At 60.2% G+C, this 21,208-nt stretch overlaps 1 protein-coding gene across 1 annotated transcript in view; it reads right to left on the bottom strand.

The window, feature by feature from the left end:
- The window catches only part of MAD1L1 (mitotic arrest deficient 1 like 1), a 181,974-nt gene extending 161,303 nt beyond the window's left edge, over window positions 1–20,671 (bottom strand). The window contains exon 1 of the mRNA XM_058681237.1: window positions 20,605–20,671. The gene's annotated coding sequence lies outside the window, so the exon portion shown is untranslated. The remainder of the gene's footprint in view (window positions 1–20,604) is intronic.
- Between the last annotated feature and the right edge of the window lie 537 nt (window positions 20,672–21,208).

Genomic DNA, 21,208 nt, shown 5'->3' with positions numbered 1-21,208 from the left:
TCCCCAGGCTAAGAGCAGGGGCTGAGCGAGGGCTGGAAGGGGGAGCACCCAGCCAGCGGGAGACGGGCGCTCCAATAGAGGTAAGATGGCACGAGCCCATCCTCTGTTATTTTCACTTTTATTTACTTGACAGTTACAGAGAACAAGGAGAGACGGAGAGGTCCTCCACCTGCTGGTTCACTCCCCAGACAGCCACAAAGACCAGGGCTGGGCCAGGTCAGGTCTCCCAGGTCAGGGCAGGGACCCGTGCCATCGTCCACTGCCTCCCCAGGTACACCAGCAGGGACAGCCAGGCACCTGCACTGCCTCCCCAGGTACACCAGCAGGGACAGCCAGGCACCTGCACTGCCTCCCCAGGTACACCAGCAGGGACAGCCAGGCACCTGCACTGCCTCCCCAGGTACACCAGCAGGGACAGCCAGGCACCTGCACTGCCTCCCCAGGTACACCAGCAGGGACAGCCAGGCACCTGCACTGCCTCCCCAGGTACACCAGCAGGGACAGCCAGGCACCTGCACTGCCTCCCCAGGTACACCAGCAGGGACAGCCAGGCACCTGCACTGCCTCCCCAGGTACACCAGCAGGGACAGCCAGGCACCTGCACTGCCTCCCCAGGTACACCAGCAGGGACAGCCAGGCACCTGCACTGCCTCCCCAGGTACACCAGCCGGGACAGCCAGGCACCTGCACTGCCTCCCCAGGTACACCAGCAGGGACAGCCAGGCACCTGCACTGCCTCCCCAGGTACACCAGCAGGGACAGCCAGGCACCTGCACTGCCTCCCCAGGTACACCAGCAGGGACAGCCAGGCACCTGCACTGCCTCCCCAGGTACACCAGCAGGGACAGCCAGGCACCTGCACTGCCTCCCCAGGTACACCAGCCGGGACAGCCAGGCACCTGCACTGCCTCCCCAGGTACACCAGCCGGGACAGCCAGGCACCTGCACTGCCTCCCCAGGTACACCAGCCGGGACAGCCAGGCACCTGCACTGCCTCCCCAGGTACACCAGCCGGGACAGCCAGGCATCTGCACTGGTTCCCCTATTGGGTACCAGTACTAAAGGCTGCAATTTACCACGCTGCAGCACAACGCTGGCCCAGTGCCCACCCTTCCACAGGACTGTGAAGGGCTCCGACTTGGCCCTGGAACTCCCATCCCTGCTTGCCTGGACACTTTGGGCAGCAGGAAGCATGGCTAAGGTATGGCTGCCAATAGGCTGGCTGGGCAGTGGCTGGACACCAGGGACGCAGCCCCCGTGCACCAGAGCTCCTCCTGGGAATCTTGTGCCTGCGGACCTCCAGCAGCCCTGCCTGTGGCTCCGGAGACCATCCTGCATGACCCGCTGTGCACACTCAGCTTCCAGCCAGCAGCACGCACAGAGACAAGGACATGGGGAGCAGGTGAACTTGCTCCCGAGAGCTGGGAGCAACAAGATCAGACAAACCACCTGAAGGACAGTGACCATTACAGGACTAGCCACTGCTGGTGGCCAGAGGGTGACTGCCCTCACAAGGTCAGCCATGGGGCTGCAGCCCCCAGAGCTTCGTGTCTGCCAACACCGGCATGTTCCACCCAGCACCGCACAGGATGTGCCGGCCGCCCTTCTGACTGCTGTCCGCCCTTCTGACTGCCGTCCGCCCTTCCTGAGTGCCGTCCGCCCTTCTGACTGTCGTCCGCCCTTCCTGACTGCCGTCTGCCCTTCTGACTGCCGTCCGCCCTTCCTGACTGCCGTCCGCCCTTCTGACTGCCGTCTGCCCTTCTTGACTACCGTCCACCCTTCCTGACTGTTGTCCGCCCTTCTGACTGCCGTCTGCCCTTCCTGACTGCCGTCCACCCTTCTGACTGCCGTCCGCCCTTCTGACTGCCGTCCGCCCTTCCTGACTGCCGTCTGCCCTTCTGACTGCTGTCCGCCCTTCTGACTGTCGTCCGCCCTTCCTCACTGCCGTCTGCCCTTCTGACTGTCATCCGCCCTTCTGACTGTCATCCGCCCTTCTGACTGCCGTCCGCCCTTCCTGACTACCGTCCACCCTTCCTGACTACCGTCCACCCTTCCTGACTGTTGTCCGCCCTTCTGACTGCCGTCCGCCCTTCTGACTGTCATCCGCCCTTCCTGACTGCTGTCCGCCCTTCCTGACTGCCGTCCACCCTTCCTGACTGCTGTCCACCCTTCTGACTGCCGTCCGCCCTTCCTGACTGCCGTCCGCCCTTCTGACTGCTGTCTGCCCTTCTGACTGCCGTCCGCCCTTCTGACTGCCGTCCGCCCTTCTGACTGCTGTCCGCCCTTCCTGACTGCTGTCCGCCCTTCCTGACTGCTGTCCGCCCTTCTGACTGTCGTCCGCCCTTCTGACTGCCGTCCGCCCTTCCTGACTGCCGTCCACCCTTCTGACTGCCGTCCACCCTTCCTGACTGCCGTCCGCCCTTCTGACTGCTGTCCGCCCTTCTGACTGCTGTCCGCCCTTCTGACTGTCGTCCGCCCTTCTGACTGCCGTCCGCCCTTCCTGACTGCCGTCCACCCTTCTGACTGCCGTCCACCCTTCCTGACTGCCGTCCGCCCTTCTGACTGCTGTCCGCCCTTCTGACTGCTGTCCGCCCTTCCTGACTGCTGTCCACCCTTCCTGACTGCTGTCCGCCCTTCTGACTGTCATCCGCCCTTCTGACTGCCGTCCGCCCTTCCTGACTGCCGTCCACCCTTCTGACTGCCATCCGCCCTTCTGACTGCCGTCCGCCCTTCCTGACTGCTGTCCACCCTTCTGACTGCTGTCCGCCATTCTGACTGCTGTCCGCCCTTCTGACTGCTGTCCGCCCTTCTGACTGTCGTCCGCCCTTCTGACTGCCGTCCGCCCTTCCTGACTGCTGTCCACCCTTCCTGACTGCTGTCCGCCCTTCTGACTGCTGTCCACCCTTCCTGACTGCTGTCCACCCTTCTGACTGCTGTCTGGCCTCCTCCAACAGCACAAACACTTGGGCTCAGCCTCTTCTGTCCTCACACTTGGTGAGGCACACGGACTCTTGGTGCCCAGCTTCTAGACCACAGTCTCTCCTCTGCCGCTCCGCTGGCTACCATGCCCTCCCAGGTACTGGTCTCTGTGAGGATACGTCCCACCTGCAGGATTCCTGTTGGCTCCTTCTGAGGACCTGTCACCATGAGTCTGTCACTCAGAGCATGGAAAACGGAGCCTGCCCTGAGCCACAGTCCACTTCTGGGCCTGGCCAGGGGCCGGTCTCGCCACAGCTGCTGTCCCACCCACCCACAGCCACTGCTGTTTTCAACACTCTCAGATTTCCTCCATGAGGTCTGCCCCTCTGTCCTGTGTGGCTACTGCAGTCTCTACTCAGTGCAGATACCAGCAACACAAATTCAGACTTGGGGGGGACACCACTTACACAGCACAGCAACCAACACCAAGGCTGAGTGGTACCAGCCTAGCCAAGAGCGTAGGGAGCCAGCCTCCTCACGCTGCTGGGGTGCAGAATGATGTGGGACACTACAGGAAGCTCCTCAGGGGAACCAGAGTGATTACGTCCACACCCAAGGCTGTCCTACCCAGAACCACACACAGTCACACCGAGGCTGCCCCCACAAGGACAGAACAGTGTGACTCCAACAGAGAAAGCAAAGGCAGTCTACATGACCAGCAGGTGGCAACACGTGTCTGTACACCCATGGAACATCACTCAGTCACAGGAATGGCCTGAACCACCTGCATTCGTCCTGGAGCACAGGGCAGCCTCACCAGGCCACAAGTCATAGCACTGCAAGCCAGGAACCACAGTCCTCCCCAGCACCATTCAAGGGAAGTACACAGCGGCCAAGGTCAGGGCAGGGCCTCGGGGGGCACAGCAGGTGAGGGCAGGGCCTCAGGAGGCACAGCTGGTGAAGGCAAGGCCTCGGGGGGCACAGTGGGTGAAGGCAGGGGCTCGGGGGGCACAGTGGGTGAGGGCAGGGCCTCAGTGGGCACAGTGGATGAGGGCAGGGCCTCCGTGGGCACAGCGGGTGAGGGCAGGGCCTTGGGAGCACAGTGGATGAGGGCAGGGCCTCAGTAGGCACAGTGGATGAGGGCAGGGCCTCTGTGGGCACAGCGGGTGAGGGCAGGGTCTCCGTGGGCACAGCAGGTAGGGCAGGGCCTCGGGGGACACAGTGGGTGAGGGCAGGGCCTCTGTGGGCACAGCGGGTGAGGGCAGGGTCTCGGGGGACACAGTGGGTGAGGGCAGGTTGCAGGGCACCAGTCAGGGCCTCGGAGGGTACCATACCACTGGGCACACACCAAGGTGGCAGCTCAAGACAGAGGTCAGGCTTTGTGAACTGCACTCTGACATCTGTCCCACTCTGTGTCACTGCCACCTCAACACAGAAACGTAAAAGCAGGGGACGGCAGCATGGCACAGCAAGCTAAGCCTCTGTCTGCAGTCCTGGCATCCCATGGGGACACCAGTTCCTTTTCTGGCTGCTCCACGTCCCGTCCACCTCCCTGCTTCAGGCCAGGGAAGGCAGCAGAAGGTGACTCAAGCCCTTGGCCTGCCCCAGGTGAGAGACGTGGATGAGGCTCCTGGCATTGGGTCAGTTCAGCTCAGCTACTGCATCTCCATGGAGAGTGAACCAGCAGGTGGAAGACGCCTCTGCTTCCCCTTCTAACGCTACCTTACCAACAAAAATAAAATAGGGCCCGGCGGCGTGGCCTAGCAGCTAAAGTCCTCGCCTTGAACGCCCTGGGATCCCAAATGGGCGCCAGTTCTAATCCCGGCAGCTCCACTTCCCATCCAGCTCCCTGCTTGTGGCCTGGGAAAGCAGTTGAGGATGGCCCAAAGCTTTGGGACCCTGCACCTGTGTGGGAGACCCAGAAGAGGTTCCTGGTTCCCGTCTTCGGATCGGCGCGCACCGGCCATTGTGCTCACTTGGGGAGTGAATCATCGGACGGAAGATCTTCCTCTCTGTCTCTCCTCCTCTCTGTATATCTGACTTTATAATAAAATAAATAAATATTTTTAAAAATTTTAAAATAATAAAATAAATCTCTAACACCAGAAAAAAAAAAAAACCTTTAGAAAAATAGATAAATCTTAAAAAAAACTCAAGCAACCAAGACAGCTTGCATTCTTTTCTAAACCTCACACCGGGTGTGGCCAGGCACTCCTGAAGGCACTGTGTTTCCCCTGTTCCTGAAGTGAGGCCTTCCCTCTGCAGGAGGCCGCGAGGGCAGCACCCCAGACCCTCCGCCTCCCCTACCCACACCCAGCGGTCCTGGGACAGGTGGCCAGCATTTCTGGAGCCCAACGCCCTACTGTATGAAGGTTCCTAAGAGCACTGAACAGACTCAGGGCACGCTGGGCCCAAGGGTAAAGGACCCACCTGGGGTGGCCACATCCCGACTTGCACACCCAGGGAGGCAGAGGGGACCGCCCACTGCGGGCCTCTGGGGAGTGGACCAGCACAGGGGACCTTGCCCTGCACCTCTCAGACAAAAAAAACTGAAGCATTCTTTTTACAAAAAGAAGATACTATCACACGAGCCCTGGATTCTACTTCCGGGTCTACATTCTCAGCTCCGAAAGAGCGGGTGAGGGAAAGTAAGAGCCGGACACAGCCTTCCAGGGAAGCAGCCCCGAGCTGCGGCATCAGGCACCCCGAGCTGCGGCATCAGGTACCCCGAGCTGCGGCTTCAAGCACCCCGAGCTGCGGCATCAGGCACCCCGAGCTGCAGACACCCCGAGCTGCGGCTTCAGGCACCCCACTGTCACCAGAGCAGGGCAGGGCAGCACAGGAGGTGCACACCACACGGCTGCAGGGCAGGAATTCTCAGGCTCTGGTGGGCAGTGCACAGAACAGTAGTCACTGTGACCGCGAGTCGGGTAGCCAGACCTTCAGCAACCTTCCCCGCCCCCAGAAACCATGCTCCAGCCACCAGCCACAAGAAGCCAAATGCTGGCTGTACCCAGGGCAGCACAGATCTGCCAGACCTGGGGAGGTGGGACTGTCCCCCAGCCGCACCTGCTGCCAGGAGACCAGGCGAGGCCACACAGCCCCCAGCCCCCGCGAGCACTCTGACCTTCCCAAACGACAAGCCCGGGGTACTGCGGGGTCTGCTTCAGGGCCAGCTACGTGGGACGGGGCTGAGCCAGGAACAAGGCGCGACACTTCCCACTCATCCTCTCTTCCTTCCGTCTTGCAAATACACAGATCTTTCATGAAGTTAAGGAAAAAACCAAAAAGGTGGGGAGCCCCAGAGGCTGCAATCAGGCACCCTGCCTCCCTGTCAAACTAATCCAGCCACTAGGGCTCTGCTGGGGCCAGCTCTGAAAAGCCACCAACAGCCAGCTCGGGTCTCCCCTCCTCTCAAGCCCTGTGCCCTCCTGCCCCCAGGAAAGAGACCCGAGGACGGCATTAACACACTTACTTCAACTTTCTTTTCAATGGTGCTGAAAAGTGTATGCAAATCCATCTGTAATTAGGTTTAAAAATTCCATTGCATGGGATAATCAGACTTCAAAAAACTCAATTTTAGTTTTAATCAGATTTTAACAAGGATATTAAGTCCATTTCGTTTAGAAAAAGGAAAAACTGTGAATTTACACAAAATGTATTCAAGCTTAGCCCTGGGAGATAATTAAATAAAATTAATTTGGCAAGGGCTGTCAGTAGACAGAAACGTCGCCAACGGAGGCGCACGGTTTTAGGAAAACAAAAACAACGTGTGCTGCACAAACAGAAAGCGCGTGCTGCAGGGGGCGGGCCCCCAAATGCTGACCCCCTTCTCCAGCCCCCTGCTCAGGCCCCTGGGGGTCCCCAGGGTGCAGAGGAGCACTCCTCCAGGCCCCTGCAGCCTCGAAGCAGGAGGCCAGGAAGCCAGTACAGCCCTGCAGGAGCGGAGAGCCACGTGGAAGCACGGGCCACAGCCCCCGCCACGCACACACACAAGATACCTGACAGCCAGCTCTATCCTGGCTCAAACCTGCTACAGCATCAAACATCCTTCTAGGCAAAACCCCCATCCCAGGCCTCCAGTTCTGTGCTCCAAGGCTGAACGGAGTACCGTCAGAGCCGTGTAGGCTTGGCCCCTTACAGACAAGCCCTGCAGCCTCTGCCCGACTGCACCCCTCCAGTCACAGGGCCCACTGCACCCTACCCATCACAGGGCCCCCTGCACCCCTCCCGTCACAGGGCCCGCTGCACCCCTCCCGTCACAGGAGGCCACTGCACCCCTCCCGTCACAGGGCCCGCTGCACCCCTCCCGTCACAGGGCCCGCTGCACCCCTCCAGTCACAAAGCCCACTGCACCCCTCCCGTCACAGGGCCCGCTGCACCCCTCCTATCACAGGGCCCACTGCACCCTTCCCATCAAGGGGCCCACTGCACCCCACCCATCACAGGGCCCACTGCACCCCACCCATCACAGGAGGCCACTGCACCCCACCCATCACAGGGCCAGCTGCACCCCTCCCATAACCACTCCGCCATCCAAGGCAGCGACCTCTGCTGGCACAGAGTGGCACTGCAGCTAAGCTCTAGGAAACGAAGTGTCAGCAGAGGCAACCATGGTTCCTGCCACGCAGGCTGGCAGGAAAGCTCACCTAACCTTCCTGTGAGGGTCTGTGACAGGATGGGAAGCACCCAGCCCACGGGCCCCCCAGCCCTGTGAAATCTCTGTTCAGGCCACCTGCAGGCAAGAGTGGACATCTGAGTTGGTCATTCGGCACGTCCAGTGGCCCTGAAGGAAGAAGGGTTTCCGCCTGACTGAGGACCTGATCTAGAGCCAGCCTGCTGCCACTCCTCCGGAGGTTCCAGGCACAGGTGGGAGCGTGGCGCCTCCCACGCTGGCGGCACTCGGCATGCACGGACAACCGGAAACACAGCCCGCTGAGGGGAGGCTGCTGGGTGCCGGCTGAGGAATACTTTGCACATAATACAAAACTAATTGCTAATCTTCCACCTCAACCACCTCCCCGAACAAGACCGTACTGTGTTGCTGCCTCCCCAGCTGAGTGCTTCTGCTCCGAGGCAAACACTGCTCCGGCTCTTCCTCAAGAGCAATCCCAGAACCTGCAGCAGCCACTGCACCCCGAGCAGACACGGGGTCAGCACCCAGCAGGCAGCAGGCCCTGGGGTCAGCACCCTACAGACGGCAGGCCCTGGAACCACTGGGCCGGGACATGGGACACAGGGGTCAGCACCCAGCAGGCGGCAGGCCCTGGAGCCACTGGGACAGGACATGGGACACAGGGGTCAGCACCCAGCAGGCGGCAGGCCCTGGAGCCACTGGGACGGGACATGGGACATGGGTGGGCAGCTTCCCCTCGCATTCAGGGCATGCCAGCACATAGAAGCCCAGCTGTGTGGCACTACGTACTGGCCAGGTGGTTGGAGAGCAGTGAGGGTAGAGCCCGCTATGTCCTGGAATCACAAGTGACAGGCAAGGGTGTCGGGGGCTCAGTGCACGCCCTTGGTCATCCACATCCCCAGCAGGTGGCAGTCAGCCCAGCCCAGCCCAGCAAGGTGGTCACAGAGGACAGGAACTTGGAGCATCTAGAATGGGAGTGCCGCCCACTGCGCAAAGAGCTGCTCCAAACAGACTTGCGGGGGGCATGGCTCAGCTGGAAATGCCAGCACACTGCATCTAGGCACTGAAGGTATCCGGGCTCCACTTCCCATCCAGCTCCCTGCCTGTGGCCTGGGAGGGCAGTGGAGGACAGCCCAAAGCCGGGGGACCCTGCACCCGCGTGGGAGACCCGGAAGAAGCTCCTGGCTTCAGATTAGCTCAGCCATTTCGGGAGTAAACCATCTGATGGAAGATCTCTCTCTCTCTCTTCCTCACTGTAAATCTGTATTTCAATCAAAAACCAGTAAATCTTACTTATACGAGTAAATACATACTCCGTGATCTGTTGTTAGATGCTTATGCCAAGACCAGAGCAAGTGCCCAGCCAGGGCTGTCCAGACACCATCGCCCAGACACCGCAGGGGCCAGGCACCCGGCGGACCTCCCAGCCAGGCTCAGGCTGCTGGGTCCTTGCCATAGCCGTGGGATGGAGTCCGGGCTGCAGCATGGCCTCAGCGTGGCCATAGGCACAGGAGCCAACAGAGGGAACTCCGGACAACCCCACGCCCACCTCCCTAGTCAACACAGAAAGGCCTGGCTGCATCTTTTAAGATGTTCTCTTGCGGGCCCGGCACAGTAGCCTAGCAGCTAAAGTCCTCACCTTGTACACGCCAGGATCCCATTTGGGTGCCAGTTGTAATCCAGACAACTCCACTTCCCATCCAGCTCCCTGCTTGTGGCCTGGGAAAGCAATCAAGGACGGCCCAAAGCCTTGGGACCCTGCACCCACGTGGGAGACCTAGGGGAGGTTCCTGGCTCCTGGCTCCGGATTGGCTCAGCTCCGGCTGACGTGGCTGCTTGGGGAGTGAATCATCGGATGGAAGATCTTCCTCTCTGTGCCTCCCCCTCTCTGCATACCTGACTTTGCAATTAAAAATAAATAAATCGAGGCTGCAGGAGGGAGCGTCTTGCTCAGATCCTGATCCCAGCCACCATGTGCTCATGGTGAGCTGGGCCTGGACCCACCTGGATTCGGGGACTACTTCCTTTCGGGTAAGTACACTGAGGGGGGGGGAGTCTCCGGGACTGGGTGGGTCCGGGGCCCACCCATCACCCTCATTGAGCGGTGGACGGGATTGGGGTGGGGCGCAACCTTGAGCCTGCGGGTTTAAACTTCAGCAGCCGGGAGGCTGCTGGGGGCTGCAGGAGGGAGCGTCTTGCTCGGATCCTGATCCCAGCCACCATGTGCTCATGGTGAGCTGGGCCTGGGCTGCCAGTGCGCCATTTGGCGCCAGGCTCTGCCTGCTGGCCGCCTGGCTGGGGAGCTCTGGGGTATTGGTTGTCCGAATTGCTGCTTTGGTAGCTCCAGGCTGACCACACTGTTTCTGGGATCTGAGTCAATCCTAAAGATTCCCAATGCCAGTAACTCTTCCTTTGAAGAACTTCTAATCACTTAACAATCCTAAGCTGTGAACACCTGTCATGCAAATGATAAGGCTCAGGGCTTGTCTAGCAGGATATTGTTTTGCCTGACATGATGATGGTTCAGGAGACTGGTCACATTAGGCAGGGCCATAATATCAACTAGCACTCTAGAACCTTATCCTGGGGTGGATTCTGTGCAGGATGTGTGGGCCACATGCTGTAGAAAGTTTAGCCCCACTGGTAAACCTAAAAGTTTGGGTGGTGATGGACTAAGCTAGGTGTGACCAAGGAGCCTGCCATCAATCACAGGCAAAGGGACCCGCGACAGACTGGACTGGGCAAGGCAGCAACACCCAAATGTGCATCCTGAATAGGGTGTGGGGTAGGCTGGGCTGCAACATTCACCAGCTCATACAAGGCCAAATGGAAGGCCAGAGTACGCCGGGCACTGGCCTAAAACCCATTGGCATGTATGAGAACTGGGTCTGGGAGTGGATCAAGTGGAGGAACTTGGGAAACTCCCTTGGTGAGTCATAGCTCCCGCTGGTGAACACGTGGTCCAGATCTGGGGGTTGGACAAGCAGGGCATAGTAGCTCCAAGATGTGTAAATTGGTAATGGAACGGAATGTACTGGGCAGGACTGAGCAAACCTTAGCCTACAAGCAAAACTAGAAACCAGCATGGAGCACAGGTCATACCGAGCTGGGCTCTTGCACCTACTGGTCCTCAGAGCAATCATGGGCAGGTGTGTGATTTACGGCTAGGAACAGGCCCAATTGGGAAGGTAAGGGGACACCCTAACTGGGTTGAGGTTCCCACCAAGGGGCACGTGTGCTGGAATGGGGGCTGCGTTCTATCTAGGAAACAGTTGTAGTCACCCGAGGCACTAGTGTGGGCTGGGATTGGATGCACCAGGCCAGTTCAGACCCCAACACCATCTGGTGTCATGGAGAACCAGGGTAGATGTGGGACTGACTAGGCTGGGTCTCAACCCCCTACTGAGCCATGTGTGAGCTGTATGTGGGTATGGACGAGCCATGGCTGGGCTGAAACATCCAATAACAAGAACCAGAATGGGGTGAAAGCCAGCCAGGAAAAGGCACTGTTCCTGCTAGGACAGGAGGTGAACTGAGTAGGGTTGGCTCAAGGATCCCCTGGTATGCGCAAAATCTGGCATTGGGAGGGGTTCTGATGGAGGAGCCTGGGCAACTCCTCTGGCAGGACACAGTCCCTGCAGGTAAGCACAAGAAGCATGATAGGAAACAGCCCAGAATAGGCCATGGAAAGTTTCCCACTGGCACACATTCGGCGTGGGTCAGGGGCAGACCAGGCTGAATCAGTTCATGTCATCCACTGGCAAATCCGAACACCAGAACAGAGTGTGGGTTGAGCCGGGTTTGGTCGCGACAAAACCAGTACACATTATGGAATGCCAGGACGTGGTTGCCTGTACTGGATTTGACTGCAGCACCCAACCAGCACATGTGAGATCCAGGAAGGGAAGGGGCAGAGTTGGCATGGGGATTAAGGGGCTGGTCCCCTCGCCGGACAGCTACTCCCACTGGAGAGCGTGGGCTGGGATGGGGACAGACCAGACTAAGCAAGGCTGCAACACCTGTGCGCTGAGTGTGTCCTGGATCAGGGAAAAGCCAGGCTGGGCTGATTGTTCCTACTGGTGCAAGCATAAATTAGAGTGGGTGAGGGTTGTTAGGGGTTAGCCACAGCATCAGCTGGCAGAAGCTGGCACTGGGGGCTAATTCTGTCAAGTCAAACCACAGAACCACCTGGAGAGTGCATCAACCGGGACAGAGAGACCCGGGAGGGAAATAGTGGGTTCCCCCCTCTTGGGTTACTACTCCCATGGGAGGGCATGAAAACTAGGATGGGGGCTGGGATGGCTAGACAGAGAGGCACTCAACAACATCCGTGAGGGCTGGATGGTTGAGTTGGTTAGATGGAACTAAGCTTTAATACCCATTGACAAGTACAAGAGCCAAATGGGATGGGGGACAGACTGGTCTACTGCTACACATACTGGCGAATCAGGGTAGGGGGCGGGCCTGGTGGGGGTTATTGTGGGTCGCCCCAACGAGGCTGCAGCTCCCACTGGTTGATGTAAGGGCCGAACCAGACTGGACTGCAACACCCATTGGTTCCAGTGCAACTCGGGACTGAGAACAGAAACAACCCAACAATTGCAACCACCAGCTGATCGGGGTGATGGACTGTGCCAGGCCCTGTGCTTGCTAGAGCATACAAGAAACTAGTCTGGGAATACCTCAAAGTTTCTTTGGAGAGCTCCCCAATCGAACTGCTGGACCCAAAACTCTAACCAAGAAAAGACAGAAGACAGAACAGGTCAATCAACCACCTCAGCTATATGTTGGCAGCGAAATATGGGGCAAACGGAGGCTTTATGATGGACCATATCAATCAGTGGACGACCTCATCGAGCGAAACTGGCAGCGATTCATAACTGGAGAACTATTAACACCACTCGAGCACATATCTCAGAGCATGCCCCACATCCGGGACTCGGGGTGGGCGGGAAACCGGGTGGGGCTTCTCCGTCAATATCCCCCTTTACCTCAGATACATGATGGAAGCAATATGGACACAATAGTATTACCCACTTCCCTATCCCCCTGAACCTTTTTTTGTTAACCATAATTAACTATGTAAAAATTGTCAACAACTATACAATAAAATAAATTTAAAAAAATAATAAATAAATAAATAAATAAATAAATCTTTAAAAATCAATTTTTTGAAAGGCAGAATTACAAAGGGACACTCCCCAAAGGCCTCAACAGCCAGAGCTTCCTCTGGGCCTCTCACACGGGTGCAGAAGCTCAAAGACTTGGACCATCCCTGCTGCCCTGGCAGGTCATGAACAGAGAGCTGGATTAGAAGTGAAGCAGGGCTTGGCGGCGTGGCCTGGTGGCTGAGGTCCTCGCCTTGATCCCATATGGCCGCTGGTTCTAATCCCGGCGGCTCCACTTCCTCTCTGTCTCTCCTCCTCTCAGTATATCTGACTTTGTAATAAAAATGGAATAAATTAAAAAAAAAAAAGTGAAGCAGCTGGGACACTAAATGGTGCACATACAGGATGCCCGCACCACAGACAGAAAGTTAGCCTACTATGCCACAGCACTGACCCTAAAAATAAATTTTTTTGAAAAGAATAACAATTAAACGGTTAAATCTGCAGGACGCTAAAGGAACTGAGAGTGTCTGTGGACGAGAGGCTTATCACAAGCCAGGAGCACCAGGCTCTCGGAGCAACTGAGTCCCAGTGCTGCTCCCCTTCCTGTCTCCCTGCAGTTGCCAATGGGCAGCCAGTCCGGCAGCGCCCGCAGGGCTGCCCCTCCTCTCCCTTGGTGCAGGCTGGTGATCTTCAATAATTAACATAGGAAAACCAACCCCAGGGACTCCGGGTTTTGTTTTTTTATTGGAAAGGCAGATACACAGAGAGGAGAGACAGAGAGGAAAATCTTCCGTCCATTGATTCAGTCCCCACGTGGCCCCAACGGCCGGAGCTGAGCTGATCCGAAGCCAGGAGCCTCTTCAGGGTCTCCCACGTGGGTGCAGGGTCCCAAGGCTTTGGGCCGTCCTCGACTGCTTTCCCAGGCCACAGGCAGGGAGCTGGATGGGAAGCAGGGTAGCCAAGCTAAGAAATGGCGCCCATATGGGATCCTGGCGCACTCAGTGTAAGGACTTAGCCACTAGGCTACCGGGTCCCTAGAGACTCTTAGCTCCACCCAAGACAGTGATGAACAGAAAAGCTTGCACCCAAAAATCAAAAAAAAAAAACAAAAAGCCTGCACTTCTTGGCTTCTGTCAGAAGAGCTCTGACACCCTGGCTTTTGGGGATATGAAAGTCTGAAGTCTGCCTGTTCCTAAACAAGGTGCTTCACCCTGCAAGCATGGACGGCCGCAGTGCAGTGTAGTAACATCATTTCTCCGTTAAGCACCTTCTCACGGCCTTGTTCCATCAATCCTGACAGGATGCCACAGCCCTCAGCAGAGCTCCCACCCACCTGAGACCTGGCCTGAGCTCCCGGCTCTCCCGGCTCCAGCCCCGGAGGCATGCGGGCAGTGACTCAGAAGTCAGCTCACCAAGACCGTTCCCCACCCCCAACACCAACCTTTTCAGCAGGTGCAGCGATGCCCGAGGGCCCCCAGGCAAGCAGCCCAGAGCTGGGGAGAAGCCGGTGCCGGCCTCACCCGGCAGGCTCAGGAGCTCCGGAGGCGGCGGAAAGGAAGTGAGGAACTCCCTGCAGCTTCCAGGCCGCCGTGCAGCCCACCTCAGCACGAGGCAGGCCGGGACCCGGGGGCCGAGGCTTTCTGGGGTCCCCAAGAGCTCCTCCACCCCGTGGGCATCCGGGCCGGTGAACTCCAGAGCGACACTGGCCCACCCAGACACAGTCACAGCAACCCGAGACCCGGCATGCTGGCCAGCACCCCGCCTGCACCCCGGTCCCCCACATCTGCCCCTTCTCTCCACTCCAGCTCATTCCACGTCAGCCTCAGGACAAGACTGCCCCAAGGCCCCAGCCTGGCCCTGCCCACGCTCAGGCGCGGGGCCCGCACGCGACAGGCATCAGGGCATCAGCAGGCAGAGCACAGCTGCAGGGCTGGACAGAATGTCAGCAGCTGCCTCCTCATTCTGTCCTTGAGACGCTAAAAGACGCAAACACACGGGAGGCCTGACAACAGGCAGGTCAGGCTGGGCACTGCCCTCACAGCGCACACACACACACAGGGCCCAGAGGAGCAAGCCACCCTTAACCACCCTGAAAGCACGCACACACACACACACACACACACACACACAGGGCCCAGAGGAGCAAGCCACCCTTAACCACCCTGAAAGCACGCACGCACACACACACACACACACACACAGGGCCCAGAGGACCAAGCCACCCTTAACCACCCTGAAAGCGCGCACACACACACACACACACATACACACACAGAGGGCACAGAGGAGCAAGCCACCCTTAACCACCCTGACAGCGCGCGCACACACACACACAGAGGGCACAGAGGAGCAAGCCACCCTTAACCACCCTGACAGCGCGCGCACACACACACACAGAGGGCACAGAGGAGCAAGCCACCCTTAACCACCCTGACAGCGTGCACATACACACACACACACACACACACACACACAGCACAGAGGAGCAAGCTCTTGCCAGGCAGCCACCCCAGACCCGTTTACATGATAATCCACACCCCGGGGAGCACCCAAACCCTGCCCCCACGTCTCCTGTTGTCCAGTGCAACAGCAGCTCATCTGCCTAGATAGCCAGGCTAGTGAGAAGCAGTCCCGAAGTTTGGGAGAAGGACAGGGTGCCAACTGACCCAGGTTCTGGTACATTCTAGCAGCAGGGAGGACATGTGCTGCCCAAGACGAGGCCTGTAGCTTTGGAGGCAGAGAGCAGCATCTCGGCTGGGGAGGCCCGGCAGGCTCGCAGGGACACCAAGCTGCTCGCTGCACCCCAGGCTGCGGCCCCAGGCCCGGGGGTGCTCCCCAGCACGGACACCAAGCTGCTGCTCGCGGCACCCAGCTCGCGGCCCCAGGCCCGGGGGTGCTCCCCAGCACAGACACCAAGCGGCTGCTCGCAGCACCCAGCTCGCGGCCCCAGGCCCGGGGGTGCTCCCCAGCACGGACACCAAGCTGCTGCTCGCGGCACCCAGCTCGCGGCCCCAGGCCCAGGGGTGCTCCCCAGCACAGACACCAAGCGGCTGCTCGCAGCACCCAGCTCGCGGCCCCAGGCCCGGGGGTGCTCCCCAGCACGGACACCAAGCGGCTGTGGCGGCACCCAGGCCGCGGCCCCTCAGGACAGGCAGGTGCGGGCCACCGGCACCGGCTTTATCTGCTGCAGTCCCCCATCCAAGGCCTCCACACGGTGGCCCTGTGAGGGAGCACCCAGTGGCTGAAGGCTTGGCCCAGGGAGCTCCCAGACACCAGGAGCTGAGACACCCCGAGAGCAAGCCTTCCTTCCATCCACCTCTGCAGACCTTCCAGACAGCTCAGAGGAGGCGGAGACACACAAAGAGCCCAGGAAGCATGGCAGGGCCAGGCAAGGAGCAGGTGCCCTACTGAGTGCCCCTAGGCTGCGTGCCGGCCCTGGGGGGGCTCCACCGTGTGCCCCTAGGCTTCCCGCCCTCCTGGGGAGTTCTCCTTTCCAGCCCAGCTCACACAGCCCCTACCTGCCGCGGTCACCCAGAGACGGGCCAAGCCTGTCCTTGCCCAGCAAGCCTGAGCCTGCAGAATGGCAGCAGGGCCACAGGACTTCCCACCTGCAACGCCCCCCCAGTGTGGGCAACATCCCAAGGCCTGCTGACACTGACCAGCGAGCGCAGCCTCAGGCCAAGCAAGCTGAAGACCCCAGACCCGCCCCACAGCCCTCACTCCCCGCCAGGCACGGCACCTCTACAGCCAGACCTCCTCCTGCAGGAGGGCAGAGGCCGACTCCAGCCCCTCGGGAGCCACAGGGCAGGCGGGACGGCAGGGCAGGGGGAGGCCCGCATGCCAGGCTCCAGCCTGAAGGCTCTCTCCCCTCACTCCCCAGCAGCACAGGTCACAGCGAGTGAATGAATGAATGAATGAATGAACAAGGCAGTAACAGACAGACAAGTGCCCAGGGCAGTGACCTGTCCCCCCACAGCCCCCCAGAGGAAGCCAGAGCCCAGCTGCTGAGGACAGGGCGCCCCCAGCACTGGCAGAGTCATGTGCCCATCAGGTGTGGCCCAGGCCACGACACTGCCTAAGCATGCTGCTCAAGGAGTGACGGTATCATGGCTGCCAATTAGCTCGGAGCAGACCACACACCGTCACTGTCGTCCTAATTGGCCTCTGCTGTCAGGGACACCAGGGCGACAACCTGTCACCTGGCCAGCCCACAAGTGCCTGCGGGAAGATGAGCGGTCAGCACTCCTGCCCCAAGCAGCGGCTTCCTCTGCACCTCACCCACTCCTCCCTGCCCCCACCCACCACCCCGGCCATGTTCAAAGGCCACAAGCACAGGGCACAGGAGTCCTGGCTGTCGGGACTGTTTCCAACACGCAGGAAATCGCCCTGCAACAGCCCAAGTGCCCAGCAACACAGACTCACTGTTGCTTGGAGCCCATCCACGCTGCAGGGGCTGTCCACACTGCAAGGGCCCATTAACACTGCAGGGGCCGTCCACACTGCAGGGCCCATCCACGCTGCAGTGTGGACGGCCACGCTGCAGGGGCCGTCCACGCAGCAGGGGCCGTCCACGCTGCAGGAGCCCACGGCTCAGTGAGGGAGTCCAACGTCCAGGGAATGTCCTGCTCAACAGGCAGGGGACAGAGCAAGCCTTGTGCCATGGAGACACAGAGTGCTTCTCCAGCCAGAGCCCAGGGAGCCGGGCCCACCCCGGGAACTAGAGGCCCAGCCAGAGCCCAGCCGGAGGACCAGGAAGCCAGAACACAGGCAGCCAAGCCGGTTGTAGCATGGGCCAGGCGGGGACCAAGCACGACCTCTCACCTTCTGGTTCACCACAGCTCATTCCAATGCAAGTCCCTCTTGGGGCCTGCCATGCCCCCGCAGCACCTGTGCCCAAGTCCCACGGATCCAGGCAGAGGCAGCAAGGCAGGGGGTCCCAAGGCCTCCCACAGCCTTCCATGGGCTCAGGGCACAGTTCCTCTCCCAAGCCGAGCTCCCTGGGAGCCCCGTCACGGCAGGGGAGCCAGCTGCTCCTGCTCCCCGTGGGCAGGGTCAGCAGCTTGACCAGGGTGCAAGTGACACGGGTCCTGACGCTGCTGGAAGGCGCAGTGTCCAAGTTCTGGTCTGTGCATGCCCGTGGAGGCCAGCTCTTCGGCACCCATGGGACCGTCAGCAGCACTGGCGTCTCCTGTGGGTGTTCGTCTCCTATGGGTGTTGCTCCACTTCCAATCCAGGTCCCTGCTAATGCACCCAAGGAAACAGTAGAGGACGACCCATGCGTCTGGGCTCCTGCAGCATGTGGGACACCTGGATGAAGCCCCCGGCTCCTAGCTGCGTCCTGGCACAGCCCTAGCCACTGCAGTCACCTGGGTAGTCAACTAGAAAACAGAAGATCTTGGGCCCGGTGCCGTGGCCTAGAGGCTAAAGTCCTCGCCCTGAACGCACCGGGATCCCATATGGGCATCAGTTCTAATCCCGGCAGCTCCACTTCCCATCCAGCTCCCTGCTTGTGGCCTGGGAAAGCAGTTGAGGACGGCCCAGAGCCTTGGGTTCCTGCACCCGCGTGGGAGACCTGGAGGAGGTTCTAGGTTCCTAGCTTCAGATCGGCGCAGCACCGGCCATTGCGGCTCACTTGGGGAGTGAATCATCGGATGGAAGATCTTCCTCTCTGTCTCTCCTCCTCTATATATATCTGCCTTTCCAATAAAAATAATAAATCTTAAAAAAAAAAAGATCTTCTCTCTGTATGCGTGTGTGTGTGTGAGACTTTTAAATTAAAAATAAATAAATAGGAAAGAGCTGGCGACTGGCAGCTCCTGGGTAGCTTCAAGGTGAGGCACGGCCAGCAAGGCCGGAGGCAGCATGACAACCCCAGGGGCAGAGGGGTGCCAAGGGGCAGCTGGTCACCCACAGCTGCACCTGCCTAACCAATCACAAAACCCCGAAGGACAGGCTTCCTGGGGAAGGCAGGGGGCTGCAGGCCCCCCCAGGCCTGTGCACTGCCTGCTACACACTGAGGAGGAGGTGGCCACGTGCCCGAGGGCCGTGGGCAGCCGCCCCATTGGGCACAGCACCTCCCGCCGGCCTGGGGGCAGTACTGTGCTGGCAGGCAAGGACAATGGGGACAGGTTTGCATCTCACAGTCCCTCCCTTTCTCTGTGGTGAGGCCATCTTCCATTTCTCTGAACGGCACCTGGACACACTGCAAGAAACTCGCCGCTGAGCAGCAGATGCCCTCCCGATGCCAGTGCAGACGGCTTCGTCGTTGGTATAAAAACAAATGCCGCTGACTTATGAACTGGCCGTTTCCTGTGACTCTGTCACCTCCAGTATCAGTCACACCTCGGGGCCTCTGCCTGGGGACAGCTTTCCCTCCGCCGTCGCCGACCGCCTGCACTGCCCCCGGACGGTGGGGACACCAGGCGAACCTCCCCCTGCGGAGGGGACGCGGCTGGTCCAGCCAGCACGGCGGCGTCAGCTGCAACTTCATGGGAAGCCCTTCCTCCGCCTGAGGAGGTCCTGCCCCGGCTTGCTGTGACCTGTCAATCATCCAGTGACACAGGCGGAAGACCCTAACCCAAACTCGGAGATCCCGATGCTCCAAGACCCCAACATGTGACCCCACACACAGCCACGAGGGGAAACGCCACCCGTGGCCTGCTGGAGCCTCGTGGAGCCCAGCCCCAGGCTCTGCGAGACAGCAGTGCCTGCACACGGCTTCCTTCCCTGCCAACGGACTAAGGTCAAAAAGCCCACTGGCACCCAGCATTGTGCAGAAGGGACCTGGAGCTCTGGAGGCGGTGGGGGAGAGGCGCCAGGCACTGCCAGGACAAGTCCCTTCTCAGCCTGGGCCTCGCAGGGAAGCCTCCCTCAGCGCAGGCTGTCCTGCCAGCTGACACCAGCCCCAACACACCACACACCTGCCCCTGCGCAGCCTGCTCATCACGAACCTGCCTCACTCCCAGACTCGGTCGGCCCTGCCAGGAAAACCTGATCAACTCTGGCTGCCTGGAACACGAAGACATCCATGCCCTGACGGCCGCCCACTACCCTCAGAAAGCAGGGCCCCCTGCTGTGCCCCACCCACTGCACACCCAGCACTGCCTCGACCCGTGCTCTAAGGCCTGGCGCTCCCCTGCCGGCAGCCAACGGCCAGTGCAGCCCCTAGCCCCACATGATCCTACGTGCTGGACATGACACGGGTGGACGGACCTGTCAGCCTCCAGCCCACGTGATCCTGCGTGCTGGACATGTCACGGGTGGACGGGCCTGACCGACAGGGCCTCCTAGCCAAAGTGATCCTGCGTGCTGGACATGTCACAGGTGGACAGGCCTGACCGGCAGGGCCTCCTAGCCCGAGAGACTTGCTGTTCGCGCATGCTCCCAGCCTCAGCCCACCCACTCAGCTGCCCAAGCCCCTCAGCTCTCGGGGGCTCCTCCTGCCCAGCACTGCAGAGTCAAGGAGCATCTCCTTAGGGCAGAGCCCGAGCCCATGTCCTGGGGTCCCTAGAGGTCCTCACCAGGGACAGGGCAGCAGCACAAGGCCAAAGGCGATAGTGCCCAGAGGGGTGGGCAGGACGGCGGCACGCAGACCCTCCGGCTCCTGACAGCCAAAGCCCGGGTGTCAGCCGGGCAGCCCAGAGGCAGCGCAGGCCGCTCCCCGTGGCAAGGCAGGCTGGCCAAGGGCACGGGCGCCACCTAGTGGTGGCCACTCCTCAGCCCCACAGAGGCAGGCCACCCAAGCCCCGGCTGGGCCGAGCACACGCCCAGCTCCCACTGCCAGCCAGCCCGCTGACACTGCTGGCCCCTGGGACTTTGAGCAGGCCGCTGGGACCAGGAGGCGTCACTGCGCACATCACCTACAGGTGCTGTGTGTCACACCCTTCTGGGAGCCCGCCCTCGCTGCACCTGCTCTGCCTGCTGTCCCCAACACCTCACCTGGTTCCACTAACAGCTCCACGGCCACCTCCCGGCTCTGAAATCTCCAGGAACTGCCCAACCTCCCTCCATGCCAGCTAGAAGGAAGAAACGCCAGCACGCCACAGCCAGCCCCACCCCAGTGTCCGGGACAGCCCTCAGACACTGACAGTGGCTCTGCGTGTGGCCTGGGAATCTGTACTTCTGACTCTCCAGGAGCGTCCACAAAGTGGCCACGTGCAGGCCAAGCAATCAGTGACCCACGGACCCACAGGAAGGGAGGCCGGAAGCAGCTGAGGCCACACAGCCTTTACCCTCACCACGCTCGGGGCACGGGGTCGCCCTGAGGCAGCTGGCACAGGAGACCTGCCCAAAAGGGAGGCGCCTGCCCCAGGACCCCAGGGCCAAGCCGGGCACTAGGGCGGACGGTGTCATCCGGGAAACACCTCCCGACATGGGAGGACCACAACATGAATATTCCTCACTGGGTCTGGCATCTGCAGGCCCGCAGGTAACGGCACGCACCCACCCTGCTGCCCACCCTGACGCTGCTGGGGGCACCACAGTCTCGCCTCTGCCAGCCTCTGCCCGGCCCCCCCGACCCTGACCTAGCACCTGGCCATAA

This window comes from Ochotona princeps, chromosome 24 (assembly GCF_030435755.1).
Source record: "Ochotona princeps isolate mOchPri1 chromosome 24, mOchPri1.hap1, whole genome shotgun sequence".
Taxonomy (NCBI): domain Eukaryota; kingdom Metazoa; phylum Chordata; class Mammalia; order Lagomorpha; family Ochotonidae; genus Ochotona; species Ochotona princeps.
Note: the sequence above shows the minus strand (reverse complement) of the source record. Positions and strands in the feature narration are given on the sequence as shown.